The 22192-nt window shown below is 27.1% G+C and overlaps 1 protein-coding gene across 1 annotated transcript in view; it reads left to right on the forward strand.

Annotated features, from left to right (window-relative positions):
* Window positions 1-17689: 17689 nt before the first annotated feature.
* The window catches only part of LOC136985482 (solute carrier organic anion transporter family member 74D-like), a 32965-nt gene continuing 28462 nt past the window's right edge, over window positions 17690-22192 (forward strand). The window contains exon 1 of the mRNA XM_067282770.1: window positions 17690-17978. The gene's annotated coding sequence lies outside the window, so the exon portion shown is untranslated. The remainder of the gene's footprint in view (window positions 17979-22192) is intronic.

The raw sequence follows: 22192 nt of genomic DNA on the forward strand, positions 1-22192 counted from the left end.
GTAGTGAATTTAACAACCTTGAGTTGCTATTGGGAATGAAGCTTCGATCCGAATTCCCTTTGAAAAATTAACGTTCTGTATCAAATTCGAATTTCTTATAAAGAGAGAATAATACTATTTATCGAGATCATTCATGGAAGTGAAAAAAACTTCGTTTATCGCAGTTATCTGGCTGACGAGAAAAACCTAAAGATCCAATTTAACTTTGACACGCTATAAATGGCTTCGCAATGAAGTCCCATAACTGTAAATTACAAGAACATATATAGCTCTAAACGAAAATTATTAAATAAATAAGAACCATATTTTTCGGCTATTAAAATATTTTACAAAAGAATAAACAAAAATCAATGAATAAAACAGCGAATCGTTGGTTAATTATAAAAACTTTTAGCGAAATAAATGAATTGTAGTATTAAAAAAACAGTAAAAGAAACATGAAATATTTTATTAACGAAAATTAAAACTTAATTGTAAACATTCTAATTTATTATTCATACAGTATTTGGAAGTTATGTACTGTACAGTATTCCTTAGATATTTATTGAATCTGTATGTATACAAATATTAAATTCTTCTTTGAAAAATATTTAACTCAAGTAATATTAAACATATAATTTCACAATTATTTTTGTATTATATTATTTATATTCTGAATGACATTTCTGATAGATTATTTATCATTCTGTATTATTTGGCCATTTAGATATTGGTCTAAACATTGTATTTTTCGTAAGCATTTGTTTCATATGAAAGCCATATGACATCTTTTTTCTGCTTTATGATTTATTCGTAAATATGTTTTACATCACAGAATAAATTACTTTGATGCAAGATTAGAGTCTCAAAATTAGTTTTAAATGTTTTATTTTTAAAGCAGCCGTCAGTAATTACCATAAACCGAGTATAAGCTTGAAAATTCATGTATAGACTATAAAATTTTAATTAAAAATCATTAGTAGTACTGAGTAAACGATGTATTTTATCCAACACGATTACTATCAAGTTCTAACGTTTTTTCTTAGTAAACAAGATTATGTTACAAGCCAAAGATAGCCTATCGATAAAACTAAGAGTAGTACTGGGTGGTCTTCCTTTTCATTCAAGACCAACCTTGAAATGTGATCGAAAGACTTCTATTTGCCTTAAAGAATGCTGTGTATATTCAAGAGTAAAGCACGATAGTATGTTCACGTTTAAAACTGCCAATAGTTATCAAAATAATGAAATCCCTCTGAAGCTTTATTACCAATATTACCGAACTCATTTCATTAAAAAAGTCTGCCTTATTGTAAGATATAATATGAAACTGCGTGAAAGATAACAGAGAAGCTAAGAAACATAAACTATTAAATATCCGTTTAAGCTTTCTTCAATATAAAAAACCTAGAAACATCTTATAGATTACACATCGATGTCTACGTAATAAAGGGGAAAAACTCTATTTACTTGCAATTTAGTTCAAGAGTTAAAAAATCTTAAATATAAAAAATCTCTAGACAATTTTAAAGAAGCATTTTTGCGCGAATTTTTAATTTTATCAATTGTATTCTATTAAATAATACGACAACGAAGCTTCTACAACTGTAATAAATAAGCTGAAACAAATTGTTTCGACTATGTTTTAAATACCTTAATATAGCACCATTTTGAACTATTGTAGTCAGAATTCTGCATAAAGGTTGGTTTATCTACATTTAGAACAATCTTAAACACGAATAGAGCTCTTACTTTATTCAGATTTATCGCCGATAACTCGTTTTAATAGTTCATTAATTCACTCCCTGTTTACAAGATTGAAATTTGTTCATTTATATCGAATGATGATATCCGCTTTCTAAAAATTGCCAGAATTAGATGCGACGTTGTAGACTGAGTTAGAGTCGTGCACTATTTATAGTGAAGTAGAATGAAAAAAATAATAAAGTAATACGATGCATCGTTTCAGAGAGAGATACAGTTTACTAGTAGAAATGAAATAATACAAGAAAAATGTTAGAGATAAATATCTGTATTGATTTTTTCATTAAAAACCAACACAGTATTATATAAATGGAAACATTTCATTCCGAAAACAAAAATTATCTATCTAAATTGACTTGATAAGGATGATGGTGGTAATTCTGAATAGCATGCGTATCTATCTATATATAAACACACAAAATAAAATTACTTTTTATATTATCTAAACAGAATAATATTTAGTTTCCGCTAAATTCATATTACACGTATTGTATATTTTTGAATAAGCTTTTTAATTAATTACTGGAAAAATGAAATTTTAATTTAAAAAAGTCATTTCTTTTGGTTTGTGAATTAGTAAATGCGGCAATTTTCTTTTTATATATGAACTTTAAACAGTACATATAAAATATTTAAATTTGCCGCGTAATCTTTTCTAAATTTCTTTGAAGCACTAATACGTTATTCTTCCATTGTTACAACCAGGCCAATGTTTAAAAATAACTTAAAAGTAATATAAATTCGTCCACTTCAAAATGAATATATAAAGTTATAAATGATGCTATATATATACTAATGTCATAATGTCATCTGCCTTCAATGACAAAAATAATAATGAATTCGGTCTTGTCATAACAAATAAGCTAAGTTGAATTTATCAAATGATTTTATATTCCTACATATCCTTATGAGAAAATACTATTTTTAGTAAACTATAATTTGCTATGGCAGGAAACCAACTTTTGTATCATTTATCGACAAAAGTGATCAATATCATGGATTAAATGTTTTTGAACGATAACATAATGCTGTATACATATTAGAAATATAAAAAATTTTCTTTTATTATGTATAATATTAAAATAAATTTAAGTAATTTTAATATTTATATACTACTATATTCTTTTGATATAATATAAAATAAATCTACAAAACATTAATAAAAATTTTTAAAAATTAGTTTTATCGTTATATATATTACAGTAATTATCATTATAAATACATTTATCAATATCCAATTTGCCTACCTCAATTAGGCAAAATTCAATATGATGATAAAAAGGGAGGAGCACAAATGACACGAAATCATCATATCTCGGATAAAAACTATATAATAGGAGCTGTTTAGGAGTTATGCCAAATCTGCTTCTTTCCCCAGAGAACAATATCTAGTTAAAGAGTATAATAAATCTTTGATGAAATCAATAATCTAAATTTATTATCATATTTAAAAAATGTAATAATTATAACTGAAAATTTTAAGATTACGAATGTTGAAATATTCATTTGATAATTCATGCGGCGGCATTAATATTTCTGTGCATTTTATGACTTTAAAGAATAAAATTTACGTAATCCCAACTTAAAAAAAAAGAATAATATCATAAAACACTAATTCTAATACGAAGACGCAATTAAACACAAGACAATGTAAGCATTTCCTTTTTTAAGTTATTAAAGGAGATTTATGTTTTTTAAAGATCACGATAAAATTTTTAATCTTATTCTGAATTGTATGCTTTTTCAACACACAAATGGCAAATTTTCTTTCTGAAAATTTAATAGTAGTATTCTTAATTTGTTTTGCTTCATAAACTTTTACAGAAATTCGATACAGAAGTAAGATTTAAAACACAGAAGTACTTGAATTAAGGTTTGGTTCAAAATTTTATATAGTGTCTGAACAACTTTACATATATATTTAGCCGTAAAACAAATTTGCCAAAACACTTTTTAGGAAAACTCAATAGATTAATTATTAGGAGTATCAATTATCGAAATTCAATTTAAAAAATTTATATATAACTATCCAACATTAACAATCTAACTTAATAATTCTAAAATTTGCAAAGTAAATCTCAGATATTCTATGTTATCTACAATTTTTATCGTTTTATTAAAAAATCCAGCAATGAGTTGCTTAACTTTTCTGGCAACGTTTAAAACTGCGTGTGTGGCGACATCTGTTATGATATTTCATTATTAAAATCTTTTTATATTTTTAATTATTATAAAATGAAAAAAAGCTTAATTTTGAGGGCATGGGATGGGTTTTAAAAACTGTAAATGCTAATAACGAGTAAAATCGTCATTAAGTCCGATCTTACTCGAGATGTGACATACGACCCCTTTATCTCCACACCTCCTCAACGTTTATCCACCAAAATTTAATAGCAGCAACCCTCCTAATACATAAACCTCTTCATAAAATTTCAGAAATTTTTGACAATAAGCACAGGAGTTATTAAGCTTCAAACAAGCTGAACAAAATCGTGCCCCATATACACTAATACAGGAGAGAAACCTGATTTTTTTTTTTTCACATTTCTCGACATTTCAAGGTCCTTTTCTTGAATCCAAAAATATAAAAATCTTGGGGAGGGGGTCATTTTTTGACCGATTGCCATACTTTTCTTATGTTATATATAACAGAGCGGGAAAGTAAAACTGTAAAAACAATATAATTGATATGGATACAGAACCTGTATACGTATTAACTAGTAGGGGAGACTGGGGAAATCGGAAACACAAGATTTTGTTAGTATTCTACAGCGAGACCCATTAGAGAAAACTTAGATCCTTTTATATCAATTGATACTCCGATCTATGGTCATGATCTTCTTTGACCATGACAGCCCAAAATTGTGGAATATTTTAAGAAAAATTAAGTAAATACATCAAAAAATGAATCGGAGTCAATTCCGCGCACAATTTCTATAAAGCTATCCGCGGTTGCTCCAAATCTCCATGTTTAAATCTAATCACCTTTGGAGAGACGTTACCCTATCTAAATTTTGATATACGATAAATAAATAGCACAAAGCATATTATTATCAAAATTTATAAAGATGTCTAAAAACTTCATGAATTACTTGTAATAAAAATTCCCGAAAGAGTAAAATCTTTCAAAGCAGCGAGTTTTCAAATGAACCAAATATGGACGAAAACGCGCGACTATGACAAGGTATGTCAATACAACGTGACTGTTGTAAGTCATGACGCGACATGACAGTGCTGCTGCCAACCTTTTATTTTTACTATATTTCATATCCAGCTTTACCCGATGTATGGGAATACCCGTCTCCCCTATAAAATATATATATATATTTTTTCTATTAGTTAATACATATAGTGTGTAGATATCAATTATACTTGAGGCGGAGTGTTAGCGAAGCCTCCTCTAGGTGTCTTACAGAATTGTGTTCGTTCTCAAAATCTGTCCCATCGATTTTGATTAAACTTTGCCATTCTCCTTTAATTGCGATAAGGAATTCAAAAATGTAATGAGGGTTCATTTAAATGTAAAAAATAAGGGTCCGTGACTTCGTTTTCGATATACAGAGATGTTAAAATGGTAATGCCCGTGCTTTCTGATGCGACTGTGCGCACCTAACAGAATTTAGGTCTAGGGTTCGAAATAAAAAGGACATTGTGAGCACCTAACGGAAAATAGTATCGCTATTCAACGCTGTCTAGAGATATTTAACAGTCCAAATACAACCGAATCTGATATAGAAAGGCCACATATATTGAATGTCATTCTTATCAGCTACAATGGTCATCACCTTGATAGAACATTCATTTCTTGAGAAACTATTTTATGAATACAATGGCAATATTGCGGTTGCACAATGCCTTAAGTCAATCCATTTTCGTATAAGATGAATCATCTCTACATATCGGACACTGCGTACAGAAGTTTATGCGACATTTCACTGATAACATTAATCAGTTGTGCATTTTCTACCGGCTGGCCACCTTGTTCTTCTCCCAACCAAAATCACATGTAATCTTAAGCCACGTGATGTTTTGTTTATGGAGGCACTTAGAAATATGGTTTATAGAGAACATGTTGCGAATTTGGCATCCTTGACAGATAGTATCAAACTGATTTTCAGAAGCATCACAGAGAATCAATCGCTATCGCCCGTTGGCCGTATTGTTCATTGCCTTCAGGTTTTGCGCTTGCAAAATGAGGACCATATTGAGCAGTATCTATAAGGTTTTGTACAACACAAGTGTCTTATACAAATGAAATGTTTGCTTTCAGTGTGAAAAGTGTCATAGTGGTAAGTTTTTGTATTAATTTTTCTTGTGGAAACGTCTTCCGCGTGTCCTGAAATGTCACCACACTAGATTTTGTTGAATTTGGACTGCCGAATCTCTTTCTAGACAGCGCTGAATAGAACACATTAAGATCATCTGGCATTTCACTTATACTTCTTGATAAATAAGATTGGTTTTTAGCATAACTAATCGTTGATTTCATTTTTGATGCATACAAAGGACATAATGATAGGCTTATAGAATTCATAACTTTTCTCCCAGATAAAAATAAATTCTTAAAACATTTACACTCTACTTTCAATACCATTTGATATATAATTTATAAATTGTGCCAAAACTCGATGAATTATTTTCTTGAACATAATTCTTAATTCTGAGAAATTTATTCTTGTATACTTTTTATTCTTTAACTGATAAATATGCAAGCACTGATATTTTTTGTTTCGAGAAACTCTTTTTTTCTCGAAACAAGCTATATATTACTTAAAATTCCATTCGATTGAATTTTTGATTACAATTTATATGTAAGCTGAAAATGCAAAAAATTCTTTTTGAAATTCATTGCTTTATATTTCAAAATAAAGAATCGTAACAATTTTAAAGAGAAATTCTTAGAAACTGCGTGTTCTCGAGCAAGGAACAGTGCATTCCATTTCAGAGTATTGTATATTGTAATCGTATTTAGAGCAATATATTTTTAAATATATATTTCTCTATTTTTATATTACAAATGACTTTTCGTTGCTAAATTCTCTGATTTTATTTCATTTCATAAAAGTTTTTCCGAAATACAAAATAAATAAGATGAATTTATTTATATAAGTTAAATGATATTCAAAACGAAATATTTATAAATGATATTTGTAATAAAGAATAAGGAAGGATACAATAAAAATCAGCTTAAATCTAAAAATATATTCCATTATAATATCTTGTATAAAATTTATTAAGATAGAAAGTATAATATCGTAAATTTTTAAATGCACCTACTATATCTATGAATATATAAAAGGTTAAAAAAGGTAATACAAATCGAAGTAAGATAATTCAGCATGACAAATAAGTATAAAATATTAATAGACAATTTTTCATTGGCCTATTCTTGTGTGTGTCAAATATAATTAATTAACAGCCACTCTAAATGAGCGAAACATTGCTTGGAATAAATGAAAAAATTCGGATTTAAATATCTGTATTTTATGATTTTCAATGAGGAAAATTGAGATACACAATGATTATATTATATAAATATAAGATATGCATCCTAAATTAGTATGATTTATATATAACTTTTAATATGACATCTCATTAAGAAAGATTCAAATGAGTATAAGTCTCTGTATAAGCCGATTCTAACATCAACTTGCTTCGAAATATATCCGCTTTTTACTATCTTATTTTCTGTGATATTTATTTAAATTATTTTTTTATCCAATTATGAAATAAGAAACTGGAGAATGGTATTTTAAATAATATGTAAGTAACAAACTCAAAAATAAAAAAGATTTTGACTTGCTTATTTTGTAATAATAACCAAGCCAAAATCTTTTTATTTGTAATTTGCTACATAGTTTAACGTATTGTCCTTCTGTTTCTTAAAGAAACCAATAATCTTCAAATGATAATTACAGTAATTAAAAGAAAATTCTGATATATATCATTAAACATTAAAAAAATTATATTTGCCATAAGATAATATTACTTCTAAAAATATCGAATTAACTTTAAAATATATGTTATTTCATTCCAGTTTAAAATTTTTATTTTAGACCTTTCTCAATAGTTGGTTATACGAACAGAAGTTATAAATGTCGTCGTATATAGTAAAATCAAGACCGCATGAAAATTTTAATGAACGACATCAGTTAATTAATTTTTAATGATCATATCTTTCTTTACTAAAGAATTGCTCGTAACTGCACAGCATTATATGATATTTTATCAAGTATTAGAATGGTAAAATTACATTTCTGCTTTCTTTCGCGATTGCTTTCATAACAACAATTTATCAAATTGAAGGATCTCATTTCAGTGGAAAACTGTCAACATATCTGTTTATAACTCTAATAAGTGAACAGCTTATTTGCAGAAAAAATTCGGATAATGACCCCAAATACCAAGATGAGACAAACAAAAAATTCATTCTGATCGAGCGTAACATAGAATAAAATCATTCGTGTGCAGAGTTTAGGAGAGGGGCCCTGCTTGAGAAGTTATAGTTTCTTTTAAAAGCAATGAACCGAATAACATTGAATCGAATTAGAAAGTAACTCATTCAATCAGTAAGAATATTTTGTCAATATTAAAAAGAAAGGTATGCCGAATTCATTTATGAAATCATATTTTAAAATGTATGACCTCACAACTTTAACTTTTAAAGTATTTGTGCATTCTATAAATGAATAAATTATGCAGTATGAGTAAGCCTACAACAAGAAAACAAATTGTATAAATGAGCGACGTAATAACAATAATTCATAAGATATAATCTCTTTTAAGAATAAAAGCAATAAATTTTATAATTCGGATCTATAATGACATAAAAATTTATTTTTAATATTTTAAAATGAGAAACTGTGAAGGGGAAAATGAAACAGGGAATCACACTTTATATCTGATTATATATTCCTATACGCGACACTGATTAAATGCACAATTTGCAAAATAGTAATAGGCTATATTTTAAAATTCATCAGCTAATTGACGATTCGAGAAGATAAGGAAAGATGCAAACTTTTATCAAGGAAAATTTATGAATATAAATATCGAAAAACAACATAATCCTAAATGAAACTATACATATATAATCCATGATGTCACAAGCAATAAGTTGCGTACTTATATTTCGATTTTTTATGGACAATTATACTATTTTCAATGTGGATTTTTAAACGCGTTATTTTCAAATTTATGTTTAATGAACAAATCAATAAGTAAATAAAAGGGAAAAATCTGAAATTGATTACAACTCAAATTTTCTACACTGAAATCTAAACAATATCTAGATCTAACAAAGGACAATAATTCTATTTTTTGAACAAGAACTGATATTCACATACTGTGACTGCCCTCGAAACTTTTCTATTTATACATTGCAGATAGACAAACTTAGATAAATAGTAAATTAAACAATAATTTACTGTTTATCTAACTTTACCAATTAGTTTACAACAACATATTTCAACTAATATAACTTAAATTGATTTTCGATCATTTACTATTGTTTTATTTCATTTTGCTCTCAGTAAAGCTTCCAAATTTACTGAATTGTCCTGTATCCTAATTTGTAAAAGGAATAGGAATTTCGGCAAATGATAATATGCGAATTATATTCCACACAATAAAACAGACAAGCAAAGATTTGGAGTGATGCATGATTGATACGAACATTGTATCTGTACGTCTCAATGATTTTATGTAAAATCATTCAGACTGATCTGATGTGCTTTACATAATTGCTAATTGGTATGATTTACTTCATTATTACATTTCAAAAGCATATAGCTTAACGACAATCTTCATGCATCTCGACAACAAAAATTGATAAAAATCTTTAGTCTAAAAATACAAACAAGGCAAATAAATCCGACATGAAATTTACAAAATGACAAAAGAAAAACACTCTATGAATTATTGATAGAGTTCCATAATAGTTTAAACATTGAATTTTATCGTTTGTTTGCAATTATTAAAATCAACAATAAGCTGGTCTTCGACATCGTTCGCTTCTGTCAATATCCGAAATTAAGGATGCAAGACACTGTAAAGTCATCTACCTAAGAAAAATAAGGATGTTTTTTTCTTCTAATCATATCGTGTTAGATTTAAAATTTACCGAATAGATTACTAATTCGAAATAATGTTTTTTCAAATAAATTAAAAATCAAATACACTCAATCTTATTTTAATTATTATAAAATATTATATTTTTTCCTCATAGAAAAATAACTTTGCTTTTATTTTCTATAAACAAGTATCCTGATCAACTTTATTGCAATAACTCTAAAAATCCTACATGATCTTTTAAATCAAATTTGATTAATTTTATTTATTTATCATAAACTAATTTTCTAACCACATTCGAATCTTATTTAAAAAGCATGATAAACATGTTTTGAACGTTAAAATATACATATACTAGTACCTTTACATATATTTTTAAAATTTAAATTAATAATTTCATTAGCATTTAAAAAAATATAATTTTCAACATTATTTAACTAAACTTTACTGAATTTTTAATAATTCTTAATAAATACAATTAAAATTTTATTTTTAATATTTATAAATGTAATTTCTTTCCAAAAAGAACTTTATCTGTATCGTTTAATTGTTGAATTTTAATAAATGCAACAGTTCGTCAAAATAGATCACAATACAATACTCAATGAGACCTTTTGGGAATTTTCGTGTTATATAACTATTACTTTAGTTCATTTCTCGATTAAGAAAATTCTAAAAATTTAGAAAATAACCATTTTATAATATCATAATCGTATTCAAACATTTGCAATTCAGCTGCAATGAAACAGCATAAAATTCTTTAATTTATTCTTGATTTATATTACGAAAAGATGCGTTAAGATTAATCCAGCATTCTTTTAAGTATTTATCAAAAGTTAAACCTTTTATAATCCACTTGACGACATTATCTAGGTCAGTCTTCTATAATTTACTCTTTTTTTGCCTTATTCTAGGCCTTGTTTTCTTTCGTTCTGTTCAATTTTTGCCTTGAAACTATAAATCTGATTTCCTGTTTTTGTCAGAACCCTCATCGTTAAGCCTTCAAAAATAATCTGATCATCTTTCTATCAGATATATCATATTAACCTATTTTTCTCCTCTTTACAGTTTTGGTTAAGTCTTCCTATATTTGGATGTATCTAAATATTGCAAAATTCGTATCTTAATTATCTTTATCAGTTCAGTTTTAAGCATTATTTCAAATCTATCCAAAGGAACTGTGTTGAAAATGTACAGTACAGTGCATATAATTTTTTGAATATTTAATTTTTCATCTGGCTCATACGTGAATTAAAATGAACATTCAAATTTCATAGATAAAGTAATAAAATTTTCTTTCTATTAAAGTTAAAATAATCGTTTTTCAGTTATCGCTTGATATCCTTTATTATCTTAAATCCTTTTATTGTCTTTTCGAAATTACTTAATAGAGTTTAAAAGGAGGTCAGTTTTCAGTTACATTCATTAAAATAATAGAGTATATAATTATCGGTTTCTATGCCTTTAAGTAAGATGTCACATTGTTTAAATAGTTACAAATTTCATTAATAATGTTTTATTGTGTAAATTATTATTAGCAGATAACGTGTAAAGTGGAAATTCTCAAGTATAAACTAAAATCTCTTCAAAAAATCTAATACCAGATAAAATAGAAAAATAGGAAAAAGTACTTGACCCGGTTGGGAATGGTAACCGAACGTTTTGATGGATTCAAAACCGAGATTAGACGGTTTTCTTTCCAATTTGCAGCTTAGTTTTCCGATTGACATATGATTTACAGAGTTTATAATTTGTGTATTTATAAAATCAGTTATTTAATATTATAAAGACTTAATAATATGCTTTTCTTTCTATTTATACAGTCAATATACAGATGTAAAATCTTCTTGATGTAACATTTTAGTTTGATTATTTACTTTCAGTTTTATTCATAATACTTTTACTCATATTCATCTCTGTAAAATTAACTACTCAACTGTTTTTCAACTATTAAACTTATAAAGAATAAAACCCAACGTTTTAAGTTAATATAAAATGAATAAAATGGTTGAAATAATATTCAATATATATATATATATTCATTGTAATTGTAATCTAAACAGAAAAAATTAAAGATAAAAGATTCACCAACCAACTTAGAATTGAAGGACAGTTTGTTCAACTATATATAAATGTTCAAAATATAATAATAGATGTTACATAAAGAATAATTATCTTATGATTAAATGGTTGATATATAATGTTCTCGAAGAAGCTATCGTCATTTATTACAAAGATATGATTGAAAATAGTATATAAAGCATTTTTAAAGCAACCATTTTTTTTATCTACTATGTAATGGAGTTTAAACGATCGGTATCAACAACCTATGTAATTAAGAGATAGCTAACTTTTATTTGTTTTATATCATAAAAATATATACACATACTTATATATATATATATTATTAGAAATAAATTATTGTACTTAAGAGTAATCGAATTGAGATAAATAAAATTTAAATAAAAATAATTGGCTTTTATTAAGCTCTAAAACAATGTTATTCTTCTTTCTGTTTAATGTATTATTGATAATACTAAAAAAAATACAACTGCGAAAAAAATAGTTGCATAAATACTTGAAAAAATAAAGAATTTTTTCATTTAATCTTCAATCAAAATCATTTCTTATATATTTTACGTAAGCAGATTAATAAATAAATCATTAAAGGAATTAAAGCATCAAAGAAACAAATTTCTTAATTCCATATAATAAATCCCAAGTGTGTTCTTATAGATTAATTTGAATTTTTAACATAAAAAGTAATTAACAGGCAAGTATTTTTATTAAGAATAAGGCTACTTTTAATTTAAAAAAAAAAAATATTAATTGCTATTATTAGCCGTCAAGTTTATTTTATTTTTTAAAAATTTTTTACTTAATAATCAATTGAACATTAATTATTTATAAATTTGTTTGCGTAAAAATATAATTTATTTTATAATTACGTAAGTGTAATCACACAAGAAAATCATTCAGAATTTTTCAAACGCATTCTTATATTAGTAATAAATGGTTAAGTTTATTAATTGTTTTTCAGAAATTCTTACTATTGAAGTTTAAAAAAATGTACACAAAAAAAATATAATTTTTCAAGAAAAACAAAGCTTTATGAAAGAATAATTTTATTTAGTATTGTCTTAATTAAATTTATACATCTAGAATCTTTTTCAGTTACTGATCTAATTAAAAGACGTCATTAGCCACATGACTAGAGAAAGTGTTTGCGATTGGGTAGTAAAATCATACGAGTCCTGAATAAAGTCTAGATTTTTATGTAACAAAATCTACCATCCGGGCGGAATTTTACGACCGTCCTAGAAATTAGTTGTTGGGTTAAAGTGCGCGTTGCTGCGTTTCCAGAAAAACATTTTCGCTAGCATTCTAGCATTTTCTCTGTTTTAGATCACCTAAAACCGAATTAAATTCATTTGCATTCCTAAAAGATAAACATAACTTCTTCTTAGTATATAGAAATCAGCCTTAATCCAGATAACACGAAAATATTATAAAATCACTGAATGACAAATAAAAACGTTTGATATTTGCAAAACAGCATTAATATGAAAATACATAATTCAGTCTTAAAATTTCAACATATGAAAAATCTGAATCATGCACAAAATTTCTAATTATCTGAATATTTCGGCTACAATTTATTTTTAACTACATCTCATAGTTTGAATATGAATCAGTACATTTTCAATGTAATTTCCATTCATTAATAATGTAGAAAATATTGAAATCAGCGCTTACAACATGTAATTTTACATGAAAAAACCAATTCATTCACCAAGAATATAAATTACATATGTATTATGATATTTATATTCTAATACTGCAAATTTGTGATATGTATTTAGGATTGATATTACGTTATTTCGCGCCCCAATACCCATCAATTTTCGATCTCATCAGACTTCCGCATATTTATAAAAATGTATTATTATTATTATTATTGCTATTATAACACATACAACTTCGGGAGAAACAATGATAATTCTGTTTTCTTTCTCTAAAGCACAAAAGAAAATGGCAATAATAATAATAATAATTTATTTCCTATTTTAAACATCGATATCTTTATAATTCGATTTTTTTAAAAATGTCATTTGTGATGAAATTGTTTTAATGTAGCAATGAGATTATAAATATAATAATATACAAGCATATAATATAAATTAAACTGTATAAAAATACATTCAAATTTAGGTCGAGTTTCCGATACATAAATGTTTGCTTATATTATATATAAATATTTATTTTTAAATATAACATTAAGAGATAAAGTAATGAAAAATATTTTTTCTTCAAATGTCAATTTTTATATATAGGGCCTATATTTTTTATTTTTATATTTTCACTTAAATTCGGAGATCAGAAAGATTGTATCTCAACGTATAAACTCTGTACATTTTTTTCGGAATTCAAGAATAATAATAATAATAATAATAAACTGAAAATATTGTATTTTTGAGATATTAAAAAGTATATTAATGAAGATATAAAACAATACAAGAATATAGAGTTAAATTTCATTAAAATAAAAGAGTTGATGTAAGTTGAATAAACTTGAACGTCAAAATTAAATAATTCTTCTCGTCGAAGTTAAATTCATGTAGACTAAATATAAAATATGTTGGCTAACTATATTTCATATATCTAAAGAATTCATTTAACTTATTTCATACCTCCAATTACAGTAATAATTTAATATTTTTCAATATTCAGAAACTGTAAATGAATGGTAAAAGTTTCTACACAAAGAAATGACGTTCAATTATTCGAAAATGTCACTAATAAGCCATTCATCCAAGTTATTTCATACTTCTCAAAATCGTTTCAGATTTTATTTTCGACTAATGGACTATGTCTATTTAAATTGCTAATGTATCATTAAGTTATAAGAACAATTTTATTTATATTTTATTGTATCATACGTAGGAGAATCTTAAATTCATTTCCCATGGAAAACTTTTATCATTTTTGTTAAATACGATAAAACAGTCAGTAACAATGTCGGTTTTTATTGTTTATCACTGGTTTACGAAGCGTGTTTCGTCTTTCAGTACGCAGTGTCTATAGTTTATATTGTCTTATTGATGACAAGGAACAGTCTTCTTTCTATACGAACTAATAGATTACTTTGAATTTTTTATTAGTTTTATTATAAATAATTTCCTTTTACTTTTAACATTTTTTCATGTAATTATAGTAATCATCATTTCGAATAAATGCATTATTACCACTATACTTATTTTGTATAAGAAATTTATAGAGAATTCAGAATCGAACTGTAAATTTCGGAAATATTTTCATTTTGAAAATCGATTAAGAAATAAACGGTTACAAGAATAATTTAATTTAATTCAAATCCATTAATTAAGTATTAAATGCAAAAATGTGTTCGTTTTCTATGTAAACTGATCAATACTTTCCTCTGTAATATATTTTATTTTTCAAATTTTAAGAATTCTTTCGATAGTAAATGCAATTGTGAAAAATCTATATCAACTGAATACTTAGATACATAACAAGATAACAGTAAAAATAAAAAATCATGCGCTTAGTAAATATTTCTCTGGTATTAATTTGTATTACACAAGTTTATATAGAATTTTATTTTTATAGGGAAATTACCTAACATCAAATACGAGTTCATCAGCTGTTAATATACAAATACAGTATTAACACCTGATGCATCCTCGACACGAACAAAGGCTCAGCAAGAGACTATTTTCACCTGGAAAGAACCTGTATATTAACTTACTCGAATTCCAATTTAATATATCGTGTAGTTCATATATTTCTGTCTGATATACTGTAAATATCTATACATTGTCTTTAGAACTTGTGTTTGAAAGGTTGCCCATTACTATTGGTATATACGTACGCACATAAATAATATAAAACTGTTTATAACATTATTTTCCATTACACACCATTTTAATAATCCTAAAAATAGTTTGAAGCTAAAGAAAAGGTCTACGTATATCTTACAGACATTTTATTTTGCCCGCTGATTAAACATCCCGCTTTGTTTTCAACATCCTGTTAATTCCAATATTTTATATGGGAAAATTTACAATATCTGTAATTGATTTGACATGCGAGTCTATGCACCTGCAAATATACGAAAGATTACAAAATAATAGTAACAAGCAATTTACACTGAATTTAATACTATACACATTTTTTACACATGTGTATATTTTAAATATTTATGAAAGTTAACAGCCATATTTTTACATTTTAGTTATTTAAATAATAATTTTAAAAGTCTGTTCAGTTTTGAATATATGTATTTTAAATCATTACGTGTAATTTCTGTAATGAATTTTTATTTGAATTTAGTACGAATTTCATTGCTTTGAAAGAACTCATCAGCTAAGAAAATTACTGTACACGTGCACACAAATATATAAATTGTATTACAATTTGAAAAAAAATGTTATTAAAATAATTATTTGTTATAAATCATCGAGCAATTTCATACAAATAGAATTATTGTGTTTAAAAATAAAAATTTAATAACCATTAGCGTCATTCTATATTAAATATTAAAATTCTACCTTTATGTTTTGTTTGTTTAATTTATAAACTACCGTCATTATTTTAGAAATTAGGTCTTATTCTCGTTAGCCCATGTTGCACTGAGCTGATTGATAATAAATTATTGTATTATAATCGTTTGTCCAAATAGGCTAATCTATATACTGTTTCTTTTTATTATGCAAATTCTGTTGTGTAATAAATTTGGAATATTTGACACGATTTTCTGCAATAAATGTCAAAAGCCACTCAAAACAAGGAGATTGCAATTTAAGCAATTCGTGTTAACCAATCAGCAACAATTGTAGAATATTAAAAACCGAAATTTCTTCTTGTATTCTTTTGAACAAAATTATAATAAAAAGCACATTGCATTTACGTCAATAGTCGATTGGAAATAACTAGAGAATTATTTTACTCACTTTCCTCTACAGAACATCCTCCATGAACATAGATAAGATAGTAAAACAGCATTGTGACCTATATATAATTTACGTATGCAAGATAAAGCAAATAGTTTTGACACAGTCACATATTTTCCTCTGAACTTTCGCAGATAAAAGCGTGATCTAACAAAAACATAATCAATCGGATGATAAATATATCTAAACATAATTTAAAAACGTCCAAAAATATAAAACAAGAATTATTTTAAATTAATTTTAAACCCAGTTTAATCCAGTTGATTTATCGATCGTTCGAATCTGCATATAACCTACATTAACATTTGAACGGGCCACCATTTTTAAAGGAGGCAAAATGCATTTAATTCCGACATCACAATCGATGTAAAGAGGTACGATTTATCCTTACATCTATCTATAGTCTGCGTGTAAAGTCACGCGACATCGTGAAGTGATAAAAACGTGAAAGCACATGAGACTGCATGGAGAAGGTCAATGACTGAAAGGTCGATATTTATGTAGTTGCAGAATTCTGTCAAGGTTAGAGAGTCAAGTGCATGATGTCTGTGCTTTAATTTTCTCTATTTATTCGATAATTCGATAGTAATCCATTAAAAGAATTAATTATATCGAATTATTTATATAATTTCTCGGCTGTGTAGCATTTAAAACGTTATTAATAGGAAGGAGTTAGCGTCGGTTATCAATTTATCAATGTGTGACGATGCAGTGATAAACGGTTTATACACAAACAATCGTTTAAGTCGATCAGGATGGTATATGAGTCAGTTTTGTTTACACCCACCATATGTACCATTGAGTCAGGAGTACGCGCTGTGCTGTTGGCTGCCATGATACTCGCTCCAGCTACACGATTGGCCAACAGAGGCCGACACCACAGCCATTGCAGTATCTCTCCACCTGAACCTAGTAGTGCGCTAGGGTAGCGAACCTCAAGGTCGATTCTGTACTCTCTCTGTCTATCTCTTTCTCCTAAGGTTTAAAGTTGGAGACCTTGAAGACATTATTTCCCTATGCTGACAACTTAATAATTGTGTTGTTACACAGTACAGTTAAATTATGTATGGGTGCGTAGTATATGCACACCAACTTAATATTTAGATTGCACGTGGGCATCAAGCCAATATGTGCAAGTTCGAAGCTTTAAGTAGACTATATGATACTTTATCAACTCCACTGTGTATGTCGGTAAGTAGTTTTGCTTCTATAGTTTCGTACTACCGGTAGATACAAATAATAACTGTATACATTTCATTGTACACAGTTTATATTTATAAAATTAGTATGTAAGGGGGTTTTTCCTGCACGTTCTGTCTACCGGTACAGCGTCAACTTGGTCATTTAAGGGTGATAATATATGGATGTGACCCATTATTGTTAATTTATGTTAAAAGCGTTCTTGGTTTATCAAATCTAGGTTAATTTCTAAAATTAAAAATTAACACAGCCCCGATTTTTTCTCTTTTTAATTTATTATTGTAATTATTCATCTAGCAAATATCAATTTTAAAATTAATTTTCTTTTTGTTATAGGCCATATTATATTACATTTCTCCACACATGCTAATTATTTTTTTTCCTATATAAAAAATATCGTTTTCGTTAACAATGCAGATAATTTAACAGATTAATAATTAAACGTTTTCGTTGAAAGAAATAATAATTCAGATATCTAGAACAGTGCAACGAATACTGCTTTTTTATTATTTCATTAAACCAGATAATTTTTTTCTTCTTGACGTACAAACGAATGACGGGTTTTGAAACGATAATATTCAAAAGGTGATCAAAAGACACGGGGAAAGTGCGAATAAATTCAGTTTATCTTCGGAGTTCGCCTATTTATTTTAATAAACTTATGTGGCATTTACAGAAACGCATCAGTAATTAAACTTGTAAATTAATGTCGTTTATAATGCCGACTGTTTACTCAGTTACGTTGCAAGTGATTTAAAACAGACAAGTGGCTAAAAATTGTTAACTTCCAGAGAAAAAAAAAGTACAAACTAAGATTAGGAAAATGTTTCAAAATCGGTTAAGGGGCGGCCATAAATCGCTAGAGAAGTAGAAGATGCCCATTTAATTCTGGCTAGTAATTAAATTTCGACTGTATTTTAAACTCTAATATCAAACGACCATTTTTATTTTCTCAGTCAGGCAATTAAAAAAGATATTAGACAATACACATTCGTAGAAACAAACGGACTAACCACGCCTTTGCATTGATCGACAGCCAATATTCCCGTGAAAATACGAGGTTAGTGGACTTCGTATAAGTTATAAAAAGGACGTTGCTATTTATTTCCACCTACATCTTGATTTTTAAAAGAAAATATCTGGAATATTTTTACACCTGGATACCAGATATACACTGTAAAAATGGAAATATTCAGAAGCATTTTTTTTTTTTTCTGGTTGCCTGGGATCCGCTCTTCGATGTCCCTTTTGTATTAGATGCCATGCGATTAAACCAACTTCTGAATAACTGTAAAGGAGATCCCTATAAGAGCAAAGAGGATAGAATCCATCACTGGAAGACACACAATTGGACTATGCGTAGAAGACAACGTAGTTGAATGTCCGACGCAGCAAGCCAAACAGGCTGTTGGTTTGCTACAGGCGAAGTTGAAGGACCGAGTCAATGGTGAGGCTATTCTATTTATTGAACGAACACCCCAACCACCCAGATATGACGTCATCCTTTTAAGTTTTGTCTGTCTGAAGATGCTCGATTTACAAAACGGAAACTGCACTGGTTCAATATCATCCTTACTTTGAACTACGTGCAAGTAGGAAACTTCCAGCTTGCTTTCGTTTAATCCTTTTTATCGAATAAAATATTCGATAAGGAACTCACTTTCTTCCTTTTTTTCTGAACCAGAAAACAATCGATTGACATTCAAAATATGGAAAACTCGTGCTATTTAATCGAGCAGAATTTTTTCCATATGTGCCACTCGATAACCTTTCATCAGACTTGCGTTTTTTCAATGCATTTTTAGTATGTCATACCGCCTTCTGACACAATTCTAAAGAATATTGCGACATTTGAGACAGTTAAGATAATTTCAAATTCAGGAAAAATTTTAAATAAAATTATATAAACATTAAAACTTATATAATCGTATAAATTTATTTTATCCTTATATGTATAAATAAATAAAAAGTATAATTCATAAATTTTCTCCGTGACCTAGGAAGATACAAGCGTATGAGATAACCTATTTGTTTAGTGAAATATGTTATAGTAGAAACTATACACCTACTCGAGATCAAGCGAACAAGACAGCCAGAGTAGGGCAAATCCTACAGTACTTTTTCCTAGCCTGTACTATTACGAATAAACTCGTTCTTACAAACCGGGTGGACGTTTTTATGTCTGTACTTGAAGAGAGTCGTTCATCTGTCAAGTGTGTTCTCGATGTTGAGATTTCACTCTTGCACGGTTCTTATATATATATATACAGTAAATTTTTCATAGTTTTTCTTATCAAGATTATACAATATTTGTGTCTGTACAAGTATAAAATTACCGTCTTTATATAGAATCAAATTATAATGTTCATCAGTAAGTATTATTCTCATTTTCTTACGTTAGGCAATGTACGTTTTAAACGATTCTATATATGTGTATATATATATATATAAATTGAATAATTTTATAAACATGTTATGCAGATTTACTTGTTATAAGAGAAAAAAAATCAATCTAAATTCTTTCACTCACGACATTAAAAAATTAAATTAAATTAAAGAAATTTTATTTAATTTATTGCATATTTACATATATAAAAACTATGTGGTTTAGTTTTCTTTTTTTTACTATCGATTTTTTGATTTTTTACGTATCTATGTGTTGCTGAATTTTACGTAATTTGCACTCAAATTACTTAAAGAAACACAGATGGAAATGATTATATAATATGATTTAACCAAACTTATTAAATTACAAATTTATTTCGCGTGTAAAAAATGAACCCATTACGTTTTTACAGACCCGCTAACCTATTTTCGTTCATGGTTCTGGCAATGATAACAGAACTCAACGAAAACATCCAGACAAACTTCTCTTCCGCATTACGTTGATGTGATACCACGCAGTATGATGTCACTAGACTCAATTATGGCGCATGCTCTACACATACAGGAAAAATCATCTATATATAGGAGTCTTTAATTTTGTTTCTTGGTATATACAACGATATATAAAAATCCAAAAATTCTTCTTAACTAATTAGTAATATTGCAGTCTAACTTGAAATTATATCCCCATTTAGCCAAACCTGTTATTGTTTTAAAATATATCGGTAGAAATCTGTAAAAATTGTATTTTTCTACCTATTTTTGCTTACTAAATTTGGTAAAAAGGAACGTTTTACCTTCACTTTTATGTGTTTAATGAAGTTTTTTTTTAAAAAAAAAGATGATTTACAAATAGGTAGAGGTTTTAATTGTGTAAAAATAAGTCGAGGTTTTTGTAGTTTGAGTGTTTTTATTTGTTTTTAATGGTATAAATGGAGAGGTTCATAGTAACTACGTAAGGACGATGAACTTTGTAAAGCATAAGAACTGTTTGGCAGAATGCCTCTTTAAGATACAAACCCGATAAAGATTCTAAATGCGCACAAACTTAGTGAATATTTGGGATCTTTAAATGAGATGGTACCCAGCTGTTGTTAAAAATCGATAGCGTGTTATCGATCTGATGAATAGGAAGTGAAAATGTCACACGAAATCAGAAACAAAGCATTCCGCCATAAATCAGTTAGGCTTACTTCCGTTTGAGTCTAACTTATTTATTCATACATCCTCTTTTTTATCTATCCGCTTTTTATTAAATGTTTTACGAAATATATAACACCGTACGAATTGTTTTCAATCAAATACGTTAAGATGAAACTGGATACGATGAATTCATATATCGAAAAATCGAACTTATCTCTAATAATGGACGCCATTTTGTAGTCACGTGAATGAGTAATATTTTTAAATTTATAATTAATATAATTTACGAACATTACTAATTAAATAATATATTATTTAGTATGAATAAGGCAAAAAATTATCGTTGGTATTTTTTGCTATTAGGTTAATTTTAAAAATAGAATTTTGTTTATAAATGTAAAGTTTTATTTATATTAATATTTATATATAACAAAAATGCAATAGTTTTATATATATATTATTTATTATGCAAGTTCTGTAATTTTAAACCCTCTTTTTCCTTTTTTTAAAGATTCCAGACGCCACATAAAGTTTGTATTTATTAAGTATAAAATTTAAATTCATAAAAGATGACAAACGAGTTTTAAAAATAATAATAACGTAGCGTAAATTTTAAATTTTAATACTAGAATATTAATATAGATACACGAAACGATAATATGAAAGATATAAAATCG

The sequence above is a fragment of the Centruroides vittatus genome, unplaced genomic scaffold (assembly GCF_030686945.1).
Source record: "Centruroides vittatus isolate TY-2023 unplaced genomic scaffold, ASM3068694v2 contig_970, whole genome shotgun sequence".
NCBI classification, from domain to species: domain Eukaryota; kingdom Metazoa; phylum Arthropoda; class Arachnida; order Scorpiones; family Buthidae; genus Centruroides; species Centruroides vittatus.